Source organism: Canis lupus, unplaced genomic scaffold, assembly GCF_011100685.1.
Source record: "Canis lupus familiaris isolate Mischka breed German Shepherd unplaced genomic scaffold, alternate assembly UU_Cfam_GSD_1.0 chrUn_S1541H1729, whole genome shotgun sequence".
NCBI lineage: Eukaryota > Metazoa > Chordata > Mammalia > Carnivora > Canidae > Canis > Canis lupus.
In genome coordinates this window covers 110659-134104 of record NW_023330380.1, presented here as the reverse complement: position 1 = coordinate 134104, position 23446 = coordinate 110659, and the positions used below count along the sequence as shown (strand labels likewise).

The 23446-nt window shown below is 34.4% G+C and overlaps 1 long non-coding RNA gene across 1 annotated transcript in view; it reads left to right on the top strand.

The window, feature by feature from the left end:
- Nucleotides 1–23446, top strand: part of LOC119878358 — a 67144-nt gene that overhangs the window by 6923 nt on the left and 36775 nt on the right. The window contains exon 2 of the long non-coding RNA XR_005386806.1: nucleotides 3993–4058. This is a non-coding gene — a long non-coding RNA (uncharacterized LOC119878358). The remainder of the gene's footprint in view (nucleotides 1–3992; nucleotides 4059–23446) is intronic.

The window sequence follows — 23446 nt, the reverse complement described above, 5'->3', positions numbered from 1 at the left end:
CTCAGGCAGAGTGCAGGTTTATTGGAACAAAAGGAGTAAGGGTGTTCAGAGAAAATATGAAGACAAAGTGGATTTTGCAGATGATTGGTCATTTCAAAAGGCATGATAGAAAGAGTTCAGGAATTGGGGAAGGCTTTAAAGTGATGAGAATAAGGAAGATTTAATCAATTTGTAGATTGGAATGCATAAGATGCCTAATAAAATGAAGGTTTAGGCTTCCTGTGATTACCTATTTGCACAGGATGAGAGGGCATAATGAAATCAATTCCATCATATTTGAGACAGATGACAGTGGCGAGGCTATGGATTTTAGAAGGGAAGGACATCCATTGATGTCTGGAACTTACTCATGATCCCTGTCAAGTGAAGCCAAGAGATGAGCAAAGTAAATTTGGGGCAGACCGAAAACCAAATTCAGAAGCCGTGAAAAAAGTAAATGGCACTTGGCATGGTCAAAAACCAACAAAAAGGCCAGGTAGGATGAAGATAATTGAGATGAGGTCAGAAATGTGGCTAAAGGCCAAACCATGTAGAAACCAGCAAGCTCTAAAAGACTTGAGTTTAATTTAGAGTGAAATGAAGAGTCTTTAGAAGGTTTTGGGCTGATTTAGATTTAGAATGGCTAATATGAGATTTGTGTAAAATAAATATCCAGGTAAGCAAAAATGGTAGCTTAGAAAAAAGGCACAAGTGATAGAGGTGTTGAGAATTGGTAGGATATTGCCTATATTTTGGAATGAGGTCCGAGTTAGATTTTTTGTTGGAATGGATATACACTTGAAGGACAGAGAAGAGTCAGAGATCATTTAAGATCCTTGTTCTAGCCGCCGACCATTGAGTTTCCATTTACTGAGATGTAGAGGGCTGATGGAGAGATTTTGTCTATATGGAGATAAAGTCAGGAGTTCTGTTTTCAACAAGCTGTATTTGAGATATCTATCAGACATGCAAATGGAGCTGTTAAATGAGAAGCTGGTTTTATGAGTCTCGAGTTCATGGATAGGGTTGAGGATTTAATTTACACTAATATTTTATGCTTTTATTTACATTTTTTCCTTAAAAATGTCATAGTTATACTATTGGTATTTTTTAGTCAGCATTTTAACTTTTCTCTGTATGTTTTTAAAAATGAGTGACACTTTCCTCTTTTCACCTTTCTTACCCTGCCTTCTGCTCATTCCTTCGAGAAGTTATAATTTGATTTCTATACTTATTAACTCTTCATTCATGATTTTATCTCCCTTTGCATTGCCCTTTCCCTGGGAACATGGTCCCATTTTATTTGCCTGCTCATTAAGTGTCTCTTTTCATTCTCATCTCATTCTCCTATTCAGTTCAATATTGAGCTTTTCTTTTTTCTTTTTCCTAAAATAAAATTTTTCATTTGAAAAATCTCTAGTATGTTACCTTATGGATGCAGGGCCTTCTCATATCAGTCTTGTTTTTTTATATATTTATTTTAATATTTTTATCTGCTGCTTTATACATTAACTTTCGTTATAGAAAAATTATTACCTGTTTATTGAATTTGATCTCTTAGGTTTACGAGATTATCTTTTCTGAACATTTTGCTGATTCTTGGTTTTATATTCCTGTTTTGAATCTGAGATTCCCATTAGGTTGTTTTAAGAGTACTACATATAGCTTACTATACCCTGCCTCCAGGTCTGGTGCTGCATGTGTGGTGATATACACTTCCAGATGGTATGCCTATCTATGACTGGACCTTTGAGCATGGAACCTTTTGATTAATCTGTGTCTCTTGCACAGGGTTCTTTTCTGCTTTCTGGCCAAAGGGTCCTCATTATTCCCTCCTTCCCTTAGGGTAGATGTTTCTGTTGCCTACTGTTTAGTATGATAAGTGAGGGATAAAAAATCTGATTAGCCTGGTTGTCCCTCCAAACATTCCAAACATTCTAAGGCTTTTCCCTATCTCCAAGATGTCCCACATTTGAGTTCAGAACAACTCGTATAACAAACAGAATTGGTATAGAAATGAAAGCACACTCTGAGTTTAGTCACAATCTTCCTACCAAATGTATGCCAGGAATTTAACTAAATACTTTGTATGGAATTAACCATCAGATGCACGAAATAAATCATATTAATATCCCCAGTTTGCAGAAGAGGGTTGTATCAGAGTCCAAATCATTTTACCAAGGTCAGTATAAAATAATCCATCCAATTTCCGTTTGGCAACATGGCCCATACCTAATCCACCATGATTTTCTAGCAGGTCTCAATGAGATGTGTGTGTGTATTTCCTTTTCTGTAATTTGGGTGTTAGTCCTTTGTCCACTCTGGATCTCCTATTTCAGGAATGACTCCTTTTAGCTCCACCTATCTTTTCTCAGTGATGTTCTCACATCGTTGCCCTTTCCTGGGGAATTTTCTTTTTTCTGAATTAATAGTGAAGGGATAATACAAATTACGGGCAAAGTATTTATAGCAATTATCTATATTCATCATTTTAAGTCTAGCTACAACTTTGAAGTATTTAAAGTTTCCAGCACTGCAATTATGGCTGTTTTCCATGTTTTAATTGTTACTCTTTGTGTATGAATGTGAAAAGAATTCGGGATAAATCTGAATTCTCTTAAATTATATATAGCATTGTGTTTATGTCTACATTCATATTTTCTTTTTTTTTCCTATGGAAAGGGTCCAAAGATTTCATTAGTCTTCAAATTGTAGTAAACCACAAAGACACACTATGTAGGAGAAACATGTCCCTACATACGCATATAATACTATGCTTCGTAATTACTTCGTATTACTCAGCTATTAGAAATGACAAATACCCACCATTTGCTTCAATGTGGATGGTACTGGAGGGTATTATGCTGAGTGAAGTAAGTCAGTCGGAGAAGGACAAACATTATATGTTCTCATTCATTTGGGGAATATAAATAATAGTGAATGGGTATATAAGGGAAGGGAAAAGAAATGTGTGGGAAATATCAGAAAGGGAGACAGAACGTAAAGACTGCTAACTCTGGGAAAGGAACTAGGGGTGGTAGACGGGGAGGAGGGCGGGGGGTGGGAGTGAATGGGTGACGGGCACTGGGTGTTATTCTGTATGTTAGTAAATTGAACACCAACAAAAAATAAAAAAAAATACTATGCTTCTATTTTCTAAATAAAATGGGAAACTAAAAAATGCATACAGACCTAGCTACATGAAAATAAATATTTTTCATTGGATTTACCATTGGAAATGAGGGTAAAAAGAGATCCGTGAAAGTACAAAAATGCTAAATCCTAAATCTTGCAAATATAGGAGAACAACAAATGAACATTTCTCATTTCCTCATAAAATGTAACATTATTTACAGACCACATAAAACACGCAAAATCGCTGTAATGGTAGTAAATATGTATTATCATTCTAAATCAAGCCATAACTAATGACACTCTGGGAAAGGTTTAGCTTATACTGAGGCTAGGTGTCTTGCAAATGAAAAGCTATTTAAGTGCTAAAATCAATTGACTATATAATACCATGTTTTCTGATGGGAATAGTGCACAAAAGATGCCTGGAAGTTGTTTGTTACAATGGCTAAATCAGATTCTACCTCTGGTTATTATCAACCCATACATTCGTCATTATAAACTGCTTCATATTTATTTTATTATATTGATTTACTTTAGCACCCAAGACAGTTTGTACTCCTACAAAATTCAGAAAACATTGATTTACTTAAATTATTCAATACTTTACTGTATGGCTATTATGTCATTTAACATTTTAGACAAATCAATACAACTTTTTTTAATTGCCTGTCACATACCTAAGGTATCGCAAATGTGTATCGCTGGAATCATTAATTTGCACTATGTTGATGACATTTTTATAAATCAACTAGCTTAAAACCATAAAGTGGCATATGTGGGGGGAAGTACTAGGATATGAAATGAATAATTTAAGCTAGTTGGAATATATAACTGCAGAATACTTTATTAAGTTTATAATAATTCTATTTCTCAAATAGCTGAAAGGTGGACTGCTGTCTTCTGAGGACATTGTGTATGATTTCTTTCCCCTCTTTTAAGTCTACGTAAGTATGACAGATGAGATGCTAAGTAACCTCAATGCAATGTTTTCTATTCTGAGAACTCTTCTATGGAGAATTTTGACTACAAGGTAGAGGAACCACACTGTATTTGTGCAGAAAAAAATATGCTTCAAGCATATTTTTGTATATCAAGTGATAGTGTGCTATCCTTGTGTTTTAGACGAGACCAAAATAATCAAAATGGTAAAAAGAACTCATCCAACAAAATGATCATCCAAAAGTGTTATAGGTCAACTTGCTGACACTATGTCCTTTTCGAACATTCTAGAAAAAGTTATTGTGCATGTCTCAGTTTTCAACCTAGGATATAAGGCCTGCATGGGCAAGAATTTACATCTGCTTTACTAATCATATATATATATATATATATATATATATATATATATACACACACACACACACTCATATGTATATATACACACATATATTACATATATTTTACATGTAATTACATTCCTAATAATAGGTAATCAGTAAATTCCTAATAATAGGTAATATAAAAGTAAATATTTCTTGATAAGCAATGGATCAGAAAGTATGATAATTGTTCTGTATTTTATTTAACTTGGGTACTAGCACATGATGCTTGAGGAAGCTACATTTGTATTTTCCTACTATATCTAATAATATTGTGTTACATAAAATATGTGCAACATAACAAAAGGTCATGTTTAAGTGGATATGGTGGTCATATTACATTGAAGCTGTATTTGAACCCAGTATCATTATTGCTAAGATATCAGCTATACATTATAGAATGATAAGAAATATAGCAGAGCTCGAAGAAGAAAATAATAGTCACCCAAAGTCACAGCAGCCAAAAGATAGCAAGATAAATACCATTTGTATTTTGGAGAATAATTTTGCACTTGCATATAAATTACTATATCCAAGACTGCCCTGACAATTCTGTTTAATACTGTCACATATCAAAATACATTTAGAATTACCTACTTTAAATTTAGCGATATTGTAGCCTTGAAGAGTGTATATTGTAGGAATGAGTGTGTTGTTACAGTTATACTTGTAATAATTATTTATGTAACTATTTAGTCATTGATTTTATACTGTGTTTGAGGCATCTATTATGATCCAGAAATAGCTGTAGATAATTTCTTGCAATTGAAGAACTTTAGGTCTGAGAAAGGAAAGTACAAATGAGAACCTTAAAAGTGTGCTCGAAGTGAGAGACTACAGGAAGAACACGGTGTAGGAATATAAACTATATCAGTGCTTCTAAAATCATGTCTAAAGCATCATTACCCTCTCATCTGTCATAAACTAATACTTCTGAAGAATCCAACAAGAAACTGAAATTCCGGAAAAATGAAAACAAAACATGGAACATATCAATTTTCATTATTAGGTTTGGTAAGGATAAAAGTATATCCAATAGATCAAAATAAACATAGCATTAAAAAAATAAAATATTCACAAAACATATACTTGTTGATCCTTAAAAATGAACAGACTGGAGATGAGCTAGAAGAATCAGTTTTGCTCTAATAACACTGTGTCCTTACACATCACACCTAGTCAGAAATTTATGAATGAAATAGCAGTTCCCTGTATAGAATATTTTTAGGTCCACTTTAAAGAGGTCTATCAATATTTACAGTTTTTATTGTGGTGAAAGTGCTTGTTATGTACTTACTACCAAATCTAGAGTGGATTATAACCTCACTACTTGCAGGAGGTAATACATATTTAACCTCTTATATAGTTTGAAAAATATATGTCAAAGAAGCGAGACAGAGGTGCATGTTGATAAAAGTAGGAGAGGAGATTATAAAGCAAGTTCAGCATACTAATTTATAATTTTTATCCAAATGTAGAGTTATACTTGGTTTTTGAAGTATACTCCCCTAAAAATTTATAGTATAAATCTTTTCAGTTTAAGCAAGTTTTTTGATGAAAAAATGTTTAAAAATAGATTCAAATCCGTGGATCTATCATTGATTGATCTAATTAATGAAAAATACACAGCAGGGATCCCTGGGTGGCGCAGCGGTTTGGCGCCTGCCTTTGGCCCAGGGCGCGATCCTGGAGATCCGGGATCGAATCCCACATCAGGCTCCCGGTACATGGAGCCTGCTTCTCCCTCTGCCTGTGTCTCTGCCTCTCTCTCTCTCTCTCTCTCTGTGTGTGACTATCATAAATAAATAAAAATGTAAAAAAAAATACAAAGCATTGTATTAAAATAATAAGGGATTGGTGATAACTTCCCTCTTTTATATTTTTATGAGTTCCTATTTAAAAAGTTTTTATTTTAATTCCTGTTAACATACGTAGTTAACATTAGTTTAAGGTATACATTACAGTGATTCAATACTTTCATTCATTACCCTGTGCTCACCATGACAAGTACACTCCTTAACCCCCATCACCTATTTAATCCATAGCATCCAGCCTCCTCCCCTCTGGTAACCACCAATTAATTTGTTTGATTAAGAGTCTGTTTCTTGATTTGTATCTCTCTCACTCTCTCTCTCTCTCTTTTCCCATCTGCTCATGTGTTTTGTTTCTTAAATTCCACATAATAGAGAAATCATATGGTAGTTGTCTTTTTGTAACTTATTTTGCTTAGTGTTATATTCTTTGGCTCCATACATATTGCTGCAAGTGGCAAGATTTCATTCTCTTATGACTGAATAATATTCCGTTGTGTATATACATATACACTACATCTTCTTTATCCATTCATCAATTGATAGACACCTTAGACTGCTTCTGTATCTTGGCTATTGTAAGTAATGCTGCTACTTAAATTCAAAATGTATGAAAGACCAAAATGTGAGACCTGAAAGTATACATATCCTAGAAAATAACCCAGGGGTAACTTATTTAACGTCGACTATAATAGCAACTTTTTTCTAGATATGTCTCCTGAGACAAGGCAAACAAACACAAAAACTATTGGGACTACATCAAAATAAAAAGCTTTTGAACAGTGATGGAAACAAGTAAAATTCAAAGGCAACCTACAAATGAGAAAAGATATTTGCAAATGACATATCAGATAAAGAGTTAGTATCCAAAATATGTAAAGAACTTCTAAAACTCAACATCTCGAAAGCAATCCATTTTAAAAAAAGGGCCGAAGACATTGACATATGAAAAGACATACCATCAGGAAAATACAAATCAAAACTACAATGAGATACCACCTCACAGCTCTCAGAAGGGCTGCAATCATCAACAGACATGGGGGACAATTGCTGATAACTTTCAACTAAGTACATATTAGCATCATGACCTGTTTTACTCATAATTGTTAAATTATGGAACATGTCATAACATTCCCTACAAATGTTTTTCTTCCAAACTTCCAACTTTATTTTGTGCCCTTGGATCTTATCTGCCATGTTGCATTCCTTCCTTGTGTGAAAGGATTAAAATCATTAAAAATACCAAAGAAAGATTGACTATCCAATTCTCATCATTGAAGAGTTGGAACCAAACTGGTTTCTTATCTGACAGGAACATTGAGAGTTGATTCTTCAGTTCCAAATTTGCAACTGTACTCTTGCCATTGAAAAACATTTTACTTCAGCATGAATTAACACTTGTTTACTGTCAGTTCTTATATTATTAATTGAGCAAATATTGATTTTAATACATCGATTTATATATTCACAATTTTAATACATGTGATCAAATATATTTAGTTTGTGCAACTTACTGATTTTTTTGGCCAAGTCAATCTTACTAAGGAAACTAGTATTTGATTTATATTTTGATGCACCAATATTAATTTAGTGCAAGCTTCTGCCTTTAAAACATATTTCTACTCAAAACCTGAAGTGTGAAGTCCATTTCACATCTCTTCGTTGATATAACACAAACACAGAGCTAGCTGTATTTGTTGGTAGTAGATCCTCCAACCCCCCCAAAAAAACAGAAAAAAAAAAAAACGACAACACAATTCTTGCTTCGTATCACCATTAAGATCATGGACACAAATGCCTGTATTGGAAGTATTCTGTATTAACAATTTCTGTGCATTTGTCAAGTACAATGAAAAAGGCTTTTCTGGATTTATTTGCTCAATAATTGGTCTTTTATATCTTTAGTCAGTTGCTGACCACTCCCAGGTATAGTGCCGTTGGAGAGTATCCCACGAGCTTCCTTCTTGCATCAGATTCACCTAACATTTCTAATCAGTATTGTCTTTCACACATGTCATGGCAAATGTACGTGTTAGATATTAGTTTGTTGGTCTTACAAAATCATAGTGCTACTTTATAAGAAAAACTGGAAAATAATAATGTTTATACGTAAAATACCTGCCTCTGTCAGCTTTTTTGTTCAGTAGTTTTTCAGGTAACTTGCTTTGAATTTATCCCTATTAATATTATGAATGTAAATGCTGATTAAATTTTGATGATTTCATGGCCAGTTAATCTCTGCAAATAACATAGTGAACTTCATGCTTCAACAATAGTTTGGGATACAAAAACTGAACTCAGTACTTAATGAAGCTGGAACAGATCATTTGGATCTATACATTTCAGAGTCCTTTCCAACATTATTATTTGGTTTAGTAATATTGCACATTCAGAAGTTATATGTTTTTTTTTTCAGGAAAAATTCAAATGAAGTTTGTTTTACCATCTTTGAATTGGAATTCAAATATACATTTCAGGGATCCCTGGGTGGTGCAGCGGTTTAGCGCCTACCTTTGGCCCAGCGTGCGATCCTGGAGACCCGGGATCAAATCCCACATCGGTGCATGGAGCCTGCTTCTCCCTCTGCCTGTGTCTCTGTCTCTGTCTCTCTCTCTCTCTCTGTGACTATCATAAATAAATAAATAAATAATTTAAAAAAAAAAAACCCAAAATATACATTTAATTTTCTAATTTGTCTAATACTTAATAATAAAATTTTTAAAATAGGCTTTGCTAATTTTTTAAAAGATTTTATTTACTTGAGAGACAGTATGAGTGAGAGAGAGAGAGAGAGGAGAGGAGAGGGAGCACAAGCAGTGGGGAGGGGTAGATGGAGAAGCAGACTCCGTGTTGATCAGGGAGCCTAATATGGGATTCCATCCCAGGACTCTGGGATAGTGGCCTAAGCGGAAGGCAGGCAGACACTTAACCCACACGGCCACCTAGGTGCCCCAGGTTTTGTTATGAATTTTAACCTGATAAAAATATTTTTTTCTTGAAAAACATAAGATGATTAGCAGGATAACATTAAACTTTTCCATGTAATTTAGAAATATATCAGAAAGTAGAGACTTTTCAGAGTAAATCTATTTATCATAATTGACTTGAGTTGTGCTCTAATTCTCCTTCTGTAAGGAAAAAGCAAAGATAAAGTTGCTACTATGATCCATTCAAAATGTTGTCTTCAAGATTTCTGAAGTGTCCTAGCCAGAAGCATATCCCATAAATGTATTCTGCAGGCAATCTTTAATGCAGTAATCTAAATTGTTCAGATATGGGATATACATTGCAAATATTATTGTCATTTTTTGTATTACTATGTCCTTACAGTTTATCCCTAGTAAAAACATGTTTTCCATTACATGTGATTGATTCTGTCAAATACAGCTTCACATCACACTCCTTGCTCATGCCTATACCTGAAATTCTCCACAGTCCCCCCACCCTGCTAGGTGGCATGCTAGGGTAATCAGCGCTTATATTTTACATGTTAGAGTAAATGTTACCTCGGAGAGGCATAATCAGAGTTAAGTGAATTCTATTCATTCTCTCAAAACATCCTATACTTGTAGAACCTAATCCAATTTCATATTATGTATCTGACATGGGTTACAGATTTTGATAAAGTTAAGGACCATGTCTCATTCCTCATTATGCATCCATTTTTTAACGTGCTGATGATACATAGGAGGTCTTTACTGATCACATGCTGAATGAATACTTGAATATGATTATTTGCAATGGCATAGGTTGAATATATATATAACTGAATGCTTTTTGGACTTGCCAATGATTTCCAACCTTGTCAGTCACTCAACTGGATGATTTAAGTTGCTTTATTACTGTGTTTCTGCTTGCATTTGACTCATTAGAATCAATTTAAGACAATCAAAGTTTTGTGTTTTTAAAAAGAAAGCCAAATTAACATGTAGAATCAGAAGCAATTAAATCTGTATTTTAAACATTTTCAGTATGTCCATATGAGACATAGTTAGTTTCATAAAGAACTATGATTCATAGCAATACATTCTCTTAGTGTTATATCTCAACTTACTTCTACACAGTGTAATTAATTACCTGAGGAGCTTCTACTTAAACATTTCTCCCAGTAGGTCACATGATTTCTGTGGGATATGCATTTTCATTACCAGTAGCAGAGCTAATGTGATAAATAAGTGGAATCACATCTTTGACTGTATCCTTTGCTGTGCAAAAGCTTCTTATCTTGATGAAGTCCCAATAGTTCATTTTTGCTTTTGTTTCTTTTGCCTTCGTGGATGTATCTTGCAAGAAGTTACTATGGCCGAGTTCAAAAAGGGTGTTGCCTGTGTTCTCCTCTAGGATTTTGATGGACTCTTGTCTCACATTTAGATCTTTCATCCATTTTGAGTTTATCTTTGTGTATGGTGAAAGAGAGTGGTCTAGTTTCATTCTTCTGCATGTGGATGTCCAATTTTCCCAGCACCATTTATTGAAGAGACTGTCTTTCTTCCAATGGATAGTCTTTCCTCCTTTATCGAATATTAGTTGCCCATAAAGTTCAGGGTCCACTTCTGGATTCTCTATTCTGTTCCACTGATCTATGTGTCTGTTTTTGTGCCAGGACCACACTGTCTTGATGACCACAGCTTTGTAGTACAACCTGAAATCTGGCATTGTGATGCCCCCAGATATGGTTTTCTTTTTTAAAATTCCCCTGGCTATTCGGGGTCTTTTCTGATTCCACACAAATCTTAAAATAATTTGTTCTAACTCTCTGAAGAAAGTCCATGGTATTTTGATAGGGATTGCATTAAACGTGTATATTGCCCTGGGTAACATTGACATTTTCACAATATTAATTCTGCCAATCCATGAGCATGGAATATTTTTCCATCTCTTTGTGTCTTCCTCAATTTCTTTCAGAAGTGTTCTATAGTTTTGAGGGTATAGATCCTTTACATCTTTGGTGAGGTTTATTCCTAGGTATCTTATGCTTTTGGGTGCAATTGTAAATGGGATTGACTCCTTAATTTCTCTTTCTTCAGTCTCATTGTTAGTGTATAGAAATGCCACTGACTTCTGGGCATTGATTTTGTATCCTGCCACGCTACCGAATTGCTGTATGAGTTCTAGCAATCTTGGGGTGGAGACTTTTGGGTTTTCTATGTAGAGTATCATGTCATCGGCGAAGAGGGAGAGTTTGACTTCTTCTTTGCCAATTTGAATGCCTTTAATGTCTTTTTGTTGTCTGATTGCTGAGGCTAGGACTTCCAGTACTATGTTGAATAGCAGTGGTGAGAGTGGACATCCCTGTCTTGTTCCTGATCTTAGGGGAAAGGCTCCCAGTGCTTCCCCATTGAGAATGATATTTGCTGTGGGCTTTTCATAGATGGCTTTTAAGATGTCGAGGAATGTTCCCTCTATCCCTACACTCTGAAGAGTTTTGATCAGGAATGGATGCTGTATTTTGTCAAATGCTTTCTCTGCATCCAATGAGAGGATCATATGGTTCTTGGTTTTTCTCTTGCTGATATGATGAATCACATTGATTGTTTTACGGGTGTTGAACCAGCCTTGTGTCCCAGGGATAAATCCTACTTGGTCATGGTGAATAATTTCTTAATGTACTGTTGGATCCTATTGGCCAGTATCTTGTTGAGAATTTTTGCATCCATGTTCATCAGGGATATTGGTCTGTAATTCTCCTTTTTGGCGGGAATCACATCTTTAAGAGTGCAATTATACAGAGGGATTGATGGCTTCTATAAAAGCATCTAAAACTTAGGCTAATAATGCTACATATTAGGTGTGACTTTTTAGTAGTTTTGAAGGAAAACCAAATTGTACATAGAATAACACTTTAGAAAATAGAATAACCATGTAATTTGCAGAAATAAGAATGACCTACCTACAAAGCTTTGGATGAGCAGGAGAATCAGTTGTTGATGGGCTTGAAAGCATTTGTCTTACATATGACTTTTTTAAATATACAACTACTTTTGTTCTATCAACTTCCTAATTTGCAAATTCTAGGCTTAGATCCTAAAGTATGTTATTTCATCACTAGTATCACTCTATATTACTAGTTAGCTGTTTTATTTTATTTTTTTGTTTGTGAAGGACAAATTGAACACTAATTAATTTAATTTGTGTTAACATTATCTCTAAATAATCTGATTTGGTATGATCGCATTACCAGATTCCCTTACATAAGAACAATCTCATTAACAAGGCCCTGAGATGTCACTTTAGATCCATTTGGTAACAGAGATACAGGCATAAACTCATTACATGATGCACTCCCCATTCTTAAATTGATGAGGTTTGCTCTAGCTATTGTTTGGGAGTAATATGCCTATAATCTAGTATTTCTGGAAGGAATAAAGAAAATCACTGTTTTTAAGAGAAAAGCTTATAAAGAGAAGGAAAGAGGAAGGAAAGGAAGGAGGGAAAGAAAGCAAAGACAGACTGAAAAATTAAAGGTATAAATGATTTCTTAATCACACTACACAATAAGGTAATACTTATTAAGTTATAGAAACATTTTAACCTGCGCTACTCAACCCCATAGAGGTTCTGATTATGACTCAATGCTATTAAATTATTTGAAGACAGACAACTATAAATACTTCGCCATTGTTACTGAGACTGTCTTGTATCTTCAAGGAAACTGATATGAATGTGCATCTCTTATTTGAATATTGGTTAAAAATTAGCAATACACTAAGTCTACTGACAGTATTTGATTGATAAATCTAAGATCCTGTGTTATTTCAGTACCCTCCTCTTACTGAAATATTGAAATATAATGGGTGGTTGAGTACGGGTGTGTGCAGGAAGCCAATGCTCAGGGCACCAGACAGAAAGCAAAGCTTCTTTATTTCCTTTATGTTAGGATTCAAACTGAAGTACTGTGGGCAAATTAAAACTGATATGACAGGAAAGTTTTCTGATACCCTCTTTCATTTCCAAGCTGGTAGATATCTGGATTTTTTATGTGGCTAAAATGAAAGCATGAATTGTAGGGAGATAAGTTTTAATTTTTTTTAAATGTGTAAGTTTTATTTAGGAAAATAATAGCATTATAAGCTATCTAAGGAAGAATAGGAGTTTCTACCTTAATCCTTCTTTCCTGATTCCCACTCCCCAAAGGTAAACCTATGCGACTCATTCATCTATTTCTTCTGGCATGTTGCATTGTATTTCTAAACATTGGAATCGCTAATGTCACAATTTCTAGATTTTTCTGTTTATGAATAGTTGTCTGCCTGCTGTGGATTGTGATGATGTAACCTTGTTCAAAGTCCTGTTACCCATCTTCCTCGCCACATACTTTCCAGTACTCATGTCTCAGTTCCTGGCTCAATGTTCTACTATTTAATTTTATTATTATAATAATAAGTAAACTGGCTCCCATCATTTATTGTTCCTATTACATTTCCTGTTTGGGACAGCATCTTGCTTTTCTTGGAGCTAGTAATGATTTCATGTGAGTGTATGTGTGTATTTTCTTTCTTCCTATCACTGATTGATTAACCTAGGCTTTCCAAGAGAACTGTAGAACTCATCTCAACATGCTCAAATATTTTATCAGGTAAGATATCCATTCCATCTTTTTTTTCTTGGACTCACGTTTCCTGAAACACTTGGTGTTCATCTTGCTTCCTGAACTGGTTGTGTTCTAGATCTGACAAAGAGCTGTTGTAGAGGAACATTTTATTTTGTTCCTGGGAAGTCTTGTGCCTTTTTTCTGTATTGAATACTTATCTTTTGTTTCCCACACTGTTTATTTTTTATGATTCACTTTTATCATTTTTATGAAACATGTACTCTAGTAGCTTTCTGAAAAACAATACATGAAGATAAATATTTTGAAGCTTGCTATTCTTAAATGGTCTTTGTACCATTTGATATATTCTTTATATCCTTTGATATTTAGGTTGACATTGATATCCATTTTTGATTTAAATATAAAGTTTATTGATATTTTGGTCAAAACTGCAGGTTTTTTACTATTACTTTGTGACACTCACTAGCTACTTGCTCCCAATATTTATTTGCATTGTTTTCCCTTTATTTCCTTTGTGGTGTCTGTGTGCTTATCAGAAAGACATCAACTGGGGATCCCTGGGTGGCTCAGTGGTTTGGTGCCTGCCTTTAGCCCAGGGCGTGATTCTGGGTCCCAGGATTGAGTCCCACATCAGGCTCCCTGCATGGAGACACAGCCCTCTGCCTGTGTCTCTGTCTGTCTCTCTGTTTCTCTCATGAATAAAATCTTAAAAAAAAGACATCAACTATCTACCATTATCAATTAGATTTGGTTACTGTAGAGACTGAATAACAGTGGCTTAAATCAAATATTTCTCTCTTCAGGTAGCTGTCTAAATATCCTCAGTTGAAGGCTGACATGATACCTCCCCTATATTAGGAATCTAGTTTATTGATTCTTAAATCTCTACTGTTCCACCATATGGCTTCCATTTTATCATTTGCCATGGCTGGCCCAGCCACTTGCATGCATGTCAGTTAGCAGGAAGAGGAGAAGGGAGAGTAGGGCACCCGTTACCTTTAATGGCATTGCCAAGAAGTCACACATATCAAAAACTTTATACTTTGCAAGCCAAAAAAATATAATTATTTTCTTTTCTGAATACTCCATTTGCATAGCATTGTGATATATTTTTAAAGAATGCATTTCATTTATGTTGCCTGGCTTTATACATTTACTGGAATTTTTTTAAAACTAAGAACGCTGCCTCCTAAAAAAAAAAAAAAAAAAAAAACTAAGAACGCTGCTTATTTCTTCTGAGCTGTTTCGTTTTGTTGGTTTTTTGTTTTTGCTATTGGTATGGACACATGCATGGTGATCTCCGGAAAACTATAATTAAAAATAGGGCAGTAAGGTGGCGATTGGAAACACTTTTTGGATGGGTTTCATTAACAGAGTAAAGAATTTTACCATAGTGTGGTTAATAAGAGTATGTTAATCCACTGGGCAAATCTGAAATGTCATTATGTTTTGACGTTTGGTCTGTTCCACTGCTCAGAAAGAATCCTGGGAAGTATGTTAAGAAGAGAGCAGAGGGGTGTCACCATGCGCTTTGCAGGCTTGCATTCATTCTTAATTTCATTCCTTCTCTGAGTTTAGTTATTTGATTCCAGAGCCTTGCTAACCCAGCCTTCTCAGAGAGGTTACTTTCTCTATTATGCTGTGGTGGGAAATCTACATTCTCTTGGTAGCAAAGCCTTGCAGAAAAAAGTCTAGGGGCCTCAGTCATACTACTTGCAGTCTTAACTCTCACATTCCAGCCTTCAGAGATAGTTGTTGCATCCAAAGTTCTGAGACCCCTGTTTTCTGTTGGATAAATTAGCTGCTATTAATTGGCTCCATGACTGTAAGGATTATCTTCCTTTCACTAAGTCAGTTGTCCTTATTTATCTACTTTCCCTCAAAATTCATCAACATTTTTTATCTGTACTTGTATTGGAATACAATTTGATATTTTATTTGTATTGCTGGGGTTTAAGGAGGGAACAGAGAGAAAACCATTGGATAAATCCTTCGTACATAAGTGGAAGTTTCCTAAATTTACTTATGGAGTAGCTTTGAGGGTAACAAAGGAATATTTTATCTTGTAAAACACAAGAGCAGGGAATAGAGATGTGTTGCTCCCAAATGGCAAACTGCTGAGATTGCATCTGTATGAGATACCTGGAAGCTAGATCTCAGGTCTCTGAACTCTCATCCTCAGCAAGAGGACATGACACAAAGCAGGAAGGCCAAGAAAGACTTCAGCAATGAGGACAGGCCATTTTTCTTTTTTTTTTTTTTAAATGTTTATTTATTTATGATAGTCACAGAGAGAGAGAGAGAGAGAGGCAGAGACACAGGCAGAGGGAGAAGCAGGCTCCATGCACCGGGAGCCCGACGTTGGATTCGATCCCGGGTCTCCAGGATCGCGCCCTGGGCCAAAGGCAGGCGCCAAACCGCTGCGCCACCCACGGATCCCCATTTTTCAATTTGTAGGCTACCCAAGCAGAAAGAGGACCCTCCTGAGACATAGTCATGTTCTATCCCTCTGTTAGAACTGTCAACCAGATGCTACCTAGAAACACAGATCTTTGATAAAGTCCTGTCTTTTGTCAACACACTAAAAGTCTTATCCCTATTACATCATAAGACTCATAACACTTCTTTTGTGCATGTTACTAAATTCCTCCTACTGGAACTTTACTAGAACCAGGATTAATCTAATCACTGAGTAGTTAAAGGTGTGACAGGAATCCTGAGATTTTGCTCAGCCTTTCTGAAATGCTTTAATCAACTTTTAAAATTACCATTCTTTATAAGCTAAACAATTATTTTTACGTGTGATATAGCCATAATTATGGAAAGAAAAGCACTGAATTAAACATACTACCTGGAGTGTGGATAGTTACATTAGACTGCACTTGGTGTAATAGTTTTTTGTTACTTCTGTAATAAGTTGCCACAAACTTAGTAGCTTAAAAGAACCACAGAAATTTATTATGCTACAGTTCTAGATATCAGAAGTCTAAAAGGAGTCAGAAAGGCTGCATTTCTGTTCAAACTCCTTGTGGGAAAGGGAGAAGGCAAAAACTGGAATCTGTACCTTTGCCTCTTCTAGTTTCTAGAGAGCATCTTTATTCTTCTCTCATGATCCCATCATCACATCGTCTGAACCTCTGCTTGTTATTGTATCTCCTTCTCTGACTCTAACCTTCTGGCCTCCATTTTATAAGAACCTTTGTGATTGTGTTGGGCCCACCTAGGTAATCCAGGATAATGGTCTCATCTCCAGGATTCTTTTTTTTAATGCCTTTTAAAAAACTATTTATTTATTTATTTGAGAGAGAGAGAGAGAGAGAAACAGATAGAAGAGCCTAAAGTAGGGAGGAAAGGGAGAAGCAGACTCCCTGCTGAGGATACCATACAAGTGGGGCTCAATCCCAGGAGCCAGGGATCATGACCTGAGCTGAATGTAGAGGCTCAACCAACTGAGCTACTCAGATGCCCCTCACCTCCAGGATTCTTAAGGTAATAACCAGTAGTCCATTTGCCATGCAAGGTAACATAATTACAGGTCTGGATATTAGGAAACAGACATCTTTGAAGAACAATTATTTGGTCTACCATGCTTTGGAATCATGAAATTATCTCTAATTATTAGATCTACTTACAATACTTAGTATGTTGTTACTTACACACACACACACACACACACCACAATATTCCAAAGACTGTGCTCCATCTTAACTTTCTCTTAAACATTTTTCTTCCAACATAGGGATTTTATCCCCAAAATATATAGCTATCATTTTTAAATAATGAACATAGTTCTGTTATATAAAATAGTCATTTACAAAGATGTTTTAAGATGTGTGTGTTAACAGAAATGACAAACATAGGGGAAATCTTGTATTTCCTTTTTGATACAATAGTAAACATGCTATGTTGTTACTCAGACTTAAAAAAATTGTGTATGTTGACAATTCTAATCTTAATTGTGTATTTTGTACTAAGAAGCATGTTTGGGTTTATTGAGTTCTTTTTGAGTCTTTTGCCAATCAGTTACAAATAAATGGAACATGTAGTTATTTGGTTAAAATAACCATTGAAAAATAGATATTTATACAATTTAGTTGCTAAACTCATAGAAAAAAACTATAATATATTGAACATGTGCCTGTTAGTTATTCTAAGCCTAACAGTTTAAATCCTAACCTCAGTGAGATTTCCATGTTAATTGAGTATGCCAACCAGGTATCTAGCTATTCTTGGAGTGTTGTCATTTCAAATATTTGGTCACCTTCTTTTCAGACCATTTTGTTTTGGAAAATATGCTCAGAATGCAATTAAGATATACTTTGAGGGACTGCAAGGCACACACCAGGAGAAACGTTAGCACACTCAGAAAATGCCAGAGCCACTTACTTTTGCATTACTAAACAAGCAAAAACTTACTTTGTATAAGAAAAAAAAATCCACATAGGCTTTTTGTGTACCCTCAGTTCATGTGCTTTGTTAATTTTTTAAAACTCTTATACATGGGATTCTTAACTAATTTGATTCTTTTTTACTGGCATTCATTAAGCTTTTCCTCTCTCCTGGATCTCCTGAAAACATAAACACCCAAATCTCTCTCATCCTTGACTTTCTTAATTTCTGCACCATTTTCATCTCTGCCAAGTTTCTTGAAAGAACAATAGGCCGGTATAATCCCAATTCATACTACAGTGCTCTGCCTTCAAATTTATAACTCCATTTTTCCTCTGAAACTTCTTTCTAAAATAAATTCTATATTCAAAACAAATAGGAATTCTGAGTGCCTGTCTTGATCATCGATTGTTTTAAGTATCTGTGTCATCTTCCTTTTTTCTTTTTCTCCTGTACCCCTCCATATTTCCTTTTTCTTTTAAATCTGAAGATCTGAGGATCCACCCCATGATATGCAGGATTCCAAAATGGCAGCCCAAAACTGTGCCACCCTATACCTGTGAAATATGATGTAATATCACCTCTGTGATCATATCATGTTGTATAGCACCGGAAATTTATTTGATTGGACATAAACTAATCCTGTGAACCATTTCAAAAACAGTTTCTATCTGGCTTAGCAGACGGAAACATTTGAAACAGAAGGATGTGATGCACTGTGGATGGCTTGAAGATAGAGGAGATTATCTGACATGGAAGTAGGTGGCTTCTAGAAGCTGAGAGCAGCTCTCATTTAACAGACATTGAAGAAATGAGGACTTCAGTCTTACAACTTCAAGGAACTAATTTTCTTTTGAGAATCCAAATGAGCTTGAAAGGGAGAGCCCTAATTCTGGATGAGAAAATAGCTGGTCAACATTTTGATTTCAACCTGAACAGAGAATCTAACCAACCCTGCTACACTTCTGACTTACAAAAACTTGAGTTATTAAATGGGGATTGTTTTAAGTTAAATGGTTTATGGTAATTTATTACACAACCATAGAAAATTAATATATATTCTTTAAGATGTTCCTTTTATTATTGATATTTTTGCATACAGGAAAATGCCATCCTGTCTTGATGTTTAAAAACCACTTGAATATTCATAAACACTATATATATATGTTTATATTTATAAATATAAAGAGGAACCAGTTGTTGAAGGCGATCAGTTTATATAGTCAGATTGAGAACAACTGAATAGAAATCATCACTCCATTAGTCAATATGGACATATAACAGGCATTCAGTGTAAAATTCAAGTTCAAGTTCCACAGACCAAATGTTTTATATTTAAACAATATTTTGCTATCAACCATCCTAGAAATAGTCAGAACTTTATTCATGAATTTTAGTCTAGAAATCTCCATCGATTTGAAACAAAATTGCATAGATAACCCAATTATCCTTCCTTTCACACTTGTTGATCTCTATCTCTGGAGGATTATTTTCAACATACCTGTAGAAACTAAAAATATTTAAGTTCAGTAGTCTAGAATAATACTTCCAAAAGTATTTTATTTTTTTTCTTTTTGAATTAAAAAAAATGTGAATTAGAAATGCTAAATACCTAAGAGTTCTCATCTGAATTCACTGATATATCTCTCTTGTAACACAATACCAATCCATAACAACTGAAAATAAAAATTTAAGAAGAATGCAATTAATCAATATGGAAGTCACAATAAAGAATTTGCTATCCAGGGCAGCCCAGGTGGCTCAAGCAGTTTAGCACTGCCTTTGGCCCAGGGCCTGATCCTGGAGACCTGGGATCGAGTCCCACGTCAGGCTTTTTGCATGGTGCCTGCTTCTTCCTCTGCCTGTGTCTCTGCTTCTCTCTCTCCTCTCAGTGTATTCTCAGAAATAAATAAATAAAATCTTAAAAAAAAGAATTTGCTATCCAAAAATTTATATTTGTATATTGAGGCATTTGCCACACATTCAGAGTGCCAAAAAGAAATATCTGTATTACTTTGTTAAAAAAATAGAATCAGGACAGTTCAAAGATATACAAACTCGGTGAGTATGTTGTGTTGAAAGTTTTTTAAAATTGTTTTACAGACGGCTAAATCACAGGTGATCAACTACATTTCTCCCTACATTTTTATTTTTATTAAATTTATTGAGCTAAAGTCAAAAGACAGAGAGAAAGAGAGAGAGAAAGAGAGAGAGAGAGAGAGAGAGAGAGAGAGAGAGAAATGGGGAAAAGAACATAGATCCCGAGCTATACATTATGTAAGTTTGAGATACTGAGTTTATGGTTTATCAAAGATTTGACTTGAACTATACTGTAGACTAAATGGACCTAACATGTATATGCAGAACATTTCATGCAATAGCAGGATACACATTTTTCTCAAACACATATAGCGCATTCTCCAGGATAGACTGTGTATGAGGTAAGAAAACAAATCTTAGAAAATTTAAAATTGAAATAATAACAAGTATCTTTTTTTTGACAATAGTGATATGTAACGAGTAATTAGTAACAGGAGGAAAGGTGGAAAATTCACAAATATGTGTCAATAAAACAATATGCTCCTGGACAACCAGTGGGTCAAAGAAAAAATCAAAAGAGGAATAAAAAATATCTTGAGAAAAATAAAAAGTGAAACACAATATTCCATATACACAGGATGCAGAAAAGACAGTCATAAGAGGGAAATTTGTAGTGATAAACACCTAAATTAAGAAAAAAGAAGGATCTTAAAGAACTTACCTTACATTTCAAGGAACTAGAAAGAAGAAACTCAGAAGTTTAACAGAAGGAATGAAATAACGATCAGAGCAGAAATAAATGCAATAAAAAATTTAAAAAGCAGTTGAAAAAATCAATGAGACTAAGAGCTGGTGTTTGAAAACATTTTACAAAATTTGACAAACAAGCTATATTAAGAAAAAAGAAAATTCAAATGAATAAAATCAGAAATGAAAGAGGACACAATGCAACTAATTATATGCCAATAAATTGGAGGAACTAGAAGAGACACATGGTTGTAAACATACTAACTACCAAGACTCAATCATGGAAAAATAGAAAATCTGAAAAGACCAATATTTAGTAAGGAGATTGAATCAGTAATCACAAATATCCAAACAAAGAAAACCCCAGGACCAAATGGTTTCACTGGTGAATTTTATCAAACAATAAAAGAAGAATCTTCACAAACTCTTCCAAAAACTTAGAGAAGGGAACCCTTCTAGCCTCATTGTATGAAGCTAGCATTACTCTGCTGCCAAGGTCAGATAGAGACACCAAATAAGAAACTATAGACCATATCTCTGAGGAAAATAGAAATTTGAAACTGGATTCAACAGGATATTAAAAGTCATACACCATATCAAGTAAGATTTATCCCTGGAATACAAGGATGATTCATCATACATAAATCAATCAATGTGATACACGTTTATAGAATAAAAGTTGAAAATGATCATTTCAATAGATGCAGAAAGAAAGACATTTGATGGAATTCAACATCCATTCATGACAAAAACTCTCAATAAATTATATGGAAGGAACATACCACAACTCTATGTGATATATTTAAGGCCATTTATGACAAGCCCACAGCTAACATACTCAATGAAGAAGGAATGAAAGCGTTTTTATACAAGATCAGTAGTTAGACAGGATATCTGTTCTTACCACTCCTATTCATCTAGTTCTGGATATTCCAGCCAGAGCAATTAGATAAGAAAAAGAAATATCCAAGTCAGAAAGAAAGAAGAAATATTTGCTGTTTGAAGATTATATGATCTTATAGATACAGAAAATTCTAAGGATTCCACAAAAAAAAGCTATTATAGCAAATTCATTAAAATTGCAGGATTCAAAATCAACATAAAAAATTAGCCGTGTTACCGTAGACTAACAACAAGATATCTGAAAAAAGAAATAAAGAAAAGAAACTCATTTACAGTAGCATCAAAAACAATAAAAACCTGTATACTGAAAACTGGAAGACTTGGATGAAAGAAATGAAGAAGTTGTAAATGAATAAAAAGATCCAACCCCATGTTTGTGGACTGTAAGAACTGATATTAAAATAACCATATTACCTCAGACAAATCAAAATTCCAATGGATTTTTCTCCTAGAAATAAAATGAGAATTCTAAAATTCATACAGAACCACAGATGACCTTGAATAGCCGAAGTAATCCTAAGAATTAAGAGCAAAGCCAGGGGCACCACACTTGCAGATCTGAAATTATATTATAAAGCTATCATAATCAAAACAGTATGTTACTGACATAAAAATAGGTCGTAGACTATGGAACAAAATTGGGATCCTAGAAATGAACCCTCAGATATATAGTTTACTAATATTTGACAAGGCAGCCAAGATACTTAATGAAGAAAGTAGAGTTTCTTCAATCAATGGTGTTTGGAAAACTGGATAATCATAAGTGGAAGAATTAAATTGGACTCCTATCTTACACCACTCACAAAAACTACCCAAAATGGATTAAAGACTATGAAACTCTTAATAAAAAAAAAACATAAGGAAAAGCTTTATCGGTTTCACAATGATTTTTGAATATGCCACCCAAAACACAAGCAAGAAAAGCAAAAATAAATAAATGGAATATGTGAAATTTTATCATAGCAAAAGAAAAAGTAACAATACAATGGGGGAAAAAACTATGTAGTTTTTTTTTGTAAGGATATAATATTTGTAAACTATCTGTTAAGGGGTTACTATTTGAAATAGTAAAATATGTTCAAAATATAATAGCAGAAACAAAGCAACTCAAATACTATGATTTGTAAAATGGACAGATGCGAATACACTTTTCCAAAGAGGGCATACAAGTGGCCAAAAAATATATTAAAAGATATTCAATATCACTCATCAAGGAAATGCAAATGAAACCACAATGATATATCCCCTCAAATCTGTTAAAATGGTTCCCTTTTAGAGAAGAAATAATGAGTGTTGCAAAGAAGTGGAGTAAAGGGACCATTTGTGTGCTATTGTTGGGATTGTACATTGGTACAGCCACTACTGAAAATAGTGGAGGAACTGTTGATATGTCAGTCAAAGGGTACAAACTTCCATTTAGAAGATGACTATTGGAGAGCGAATGGTTCAATATGGTGACTATGGTTAACATTGCTACATTAAATACTTGAAAGTTACTAAGAGTTACTAAGTTACTTGAAAGTTAGTACTTTCAAGTACTTTCAAGTACTAAGTAAGTTACTTGAAAGTTT